General features: G+C 24.4%; 1 pseudogene; it reads left to right on the top strand.

Annotated features, from left to right (window-relative positions):
* The first annotated feature begins 3,202 nt into the window (after nucleotides 1–3,202).
* The window catches only part of LOC113087629 (spectrin beta chain, non-erythrocytic 1-like), a 44,471-nt pseudogene continuing 44,392 nt past the window's right edge, over nucleotides 3,203–3,281 (top strand).

The following is a 3,281-nucleotide window of genomic DNA, read 5'->3' as shown; positions in this document are numbered from 1 at the left end:
ATATATATATAGGAAATGTTTTGCATGAAGAAAATGAAGTAAATGTTAGCCCACCCAGCCATGTTTTACGTTGTTTTCATTTATTTAAAATTTAAGCACATTTACCCTGGTGAAAATTACAGTAATTATAAAAAATAAAAGCTCTAAAGTAAAATTACATTTTTGCACCTAGAGAAAAAATGTGTGCAAATGCTGCTAAAAATCTTTTATTAAATTGATTTTTTTTTTCACTATGCAAATATTTTCAAAATTTCATTATAATGTATTTCATTATACAAAAAAAAAACTAATTATATATTGTTTTTGTTCTGTGTTCTGACATATTTTGCATTGTTATTATTTTCATAACAGGTACACACATTTATTCTGGTAAAAATTACAATATTGTGAATTTGAATTTTTTATTTTAGCATGTAAAATGACATCAACAGTAATCATCAGCAGGTGGAAAGTGCTTAATTATCATAAAAATAAGACACGGTGCAAGAATTCTTAATGGTTCTCATAAACAAATTATTAATTTATTTAATTTCATTATACAACATTTTATTTAGTTAAGTAATTGTTATTTAATTATCCTCTTTTTTAAATAAAAATTTAACTGTTTGTTTCATTTTTAAATTTGTTTAAATTTTAAACTATTTATTATATTTTATTTCATTTATTGTCCTATTGTATAATTTGTTTTTTTTAGTTTGTAGAAATTTTTACATTTGCCTTTTTAGAATATTTATTTTATTTTTATTTCATTTTGTTGTCCAAAACAATTGATTAATTTACATTTATGCAATCGTCATTTTAAATTAATTTAATTATACAAAATGTTATTTTAGTTTGTTTTAATTTTTAAATCGACCTTTTCAAATATGTATTTTATTTCATTTGGTTTTCCTAAACAATTTATTAATTTACATTTATGTAATCATCTTTTTAAAATTAACTTAATTATGCTAAATTTTATTTAAGTTTGTTTTAATTTTAAATTTACCTTTTTAAATATTTATTTAATTTTATTTTGTTTTCCTAAACAATTTATTAATTTAAATTTATGCTGTCATTTTTTAATTAATTTCATTATACAAAATTGTATTTTAGTTTTTTTAATTTTACCTTTTTTCTTTTTAAACATTTTATTTATTTATTTTTCATTTTGTTGTCCTAAACAATCTATTATTTTAATTGATGTAATAATTTTTTTTAAATAAATGTCATTATACAAAATTCTATTCTAGTTTGCTTTTAATTTTTAAATTTGCCTTTTTTTGAAATATCTATTTTATTTTATTTCATTTCTTTTTTTTAAATCAGTTTCATTTATACATATTTAATTCCATTTCCGTGTCAGCTGTTGGTGTGGGACTGACTCGGGGTCAGACGCAGGTCTTTAAACGGTTCCAGCTGTGGATGTTCCTGGCCGGTGTCCTGCTCGAGGGGCAGATGTTGCTCTTCCTTCTGTTTGTTTGTGTTTGGGGTCAGACTGTCACACGGCCTCTCCCTCCATTCTCTCTCGCCTCATTCTTGTCCTTCCTCCTCCTCCTCTCGCTCTGGCCTCGCTCATCCCTGTCCTCTTTAGTCGTCTCGCTGCAACAATTGATTCAGACGCTTACGTCTGTGTGAAGACCAGGAATGCAATAACAGGAAAATTGGGAGGATTATAATAAATAGCTGCATTTGAACTGCTCACGCCGAGGGGCGGAGCATAAATAAACACAGCGCCGCCTCGTATTGTTCGCTGCGCTTGATTGGTGGCGAAATCGCCCTGCTCGCTCATGAATTATGGGAGAATGGTTTAAAAGTCCAGAAGGAGAGTTGGGCAGGGAGAAGGACTGGGTCCGGGGTGAATGTGTGGCTTCACACAGACCATTTGGTTCCTCATAGAAAAACAGTCGGTGGTATTTGGGAATGTTTTTTGGGGGAAATGTTGCAATATTTGTGGATCATTACAACAGCCTCATTTCTATCTAGAAGATCTAGTTCATACCAGTCTAAATATTGCACAAACAACAAAGTTCAGCTGTGAAATCTGTTGGAAAATCATGATTCTGAGGATTATTTTTATTATTATATTGTTACATTGATTGGTAATCATAACCATACAGTTTAATAACTACACAACCTGGAAAATTATTTAAAATAGTTTATCATGGGAAATTATTATTATATCATTTATAATTTAAGAATAGTTTATTTAAATTATTATTATTTAAATTATTTTATATAAAATCCTTTGTAATCAAATTAAAATACATTTTAGATAAGTGTATTTTTCTTATTATTTAATATATTACAAAGGTTATTTTATTTAAATTGGTATTAACAATTATATTTATCTTAAATAGTTTGAATCAAAATGAATTAAAAATAATTTGTATTATAATTTTGTATTATATTATTATTATTTATAATATAATATATAAATTATAAACTATAATATATAATATTATATAATATAATATAAATAATAATATTATTATATTATTATTTGTATTATTGTATTATTATTATTATTATTATTATTATTATTATTATTATTTTTGTATTATGATCATAATCTTCCATCGTTGTAGAAGTATAGAAATCTTTAAAAATATATATATTCTGAAATTTCTATTTTGTATAAAAATGCAAAATTGTAAACACATTTTAATTACTATTATAAATGTATTAAAATAGTATTTTATTTAAATCATTATTAAATTCTATTGTTTTTTTGTCATTTATTTGTATTTTAACATTTTTATTTTATTAAATTAATTTAGAAAGGCCTAAGTTAAAGTCATAATTGTTTTTATCAAATTAAGTTACTGAAATTGTGTTATGTTAAAAATAATTTGTATTAAAATACAAAATTTTAAACAAATTTAATTACTTTTCTAAAAGTATTAAAATAGCATTTTATTTAAATTCTATTTTTATATTACAGAATTCTTTATTAAAATATTTTTTTATTAAATAAATGGTTTTCGATCAGCCAAAGTAAATGTATTATTATTCTAAAAGTATTAAAATTATATTTTATTATATTTTTTCTTATATTAGTATTATTTTTATTATTCTAAAAGCACTAAAAATAGTATTTATGATACTATTAATTCACTTTTGATCCTTGTTGTAGTTCATAATATTGCTGTTGCTGCATGAGCGATTTTCCAACAATTAAGTGGGAACTGTAGTAGAACGCATTGCTATTGAGAGTTCATTTCTGTATTGTGTTCCTGCAGACGAGCGAGAGGCCGTGCAGAAGAAGACCTTCACCAAATGGGTGAACTCACACCTGGCAC

Source organism: Carassius auratus, unplaced genomic scaffold (assembly GCF_003368295.1).
Source record: "Carassius auratus strain Wakin unplaced genomic scaffold, ASM336829v1 scaf_tig00044937, whole genome shotgun sequence".
Taxonomy (NCBI): Eukaryota; Metazoa; Chordata; class Actinopteri; order Cypriniformes; family Cyprinidae; genus Carassius; species Carassius auratus.
This window is presented reverse-complemented; position numbering and strand designations above follow the sequence as displayed.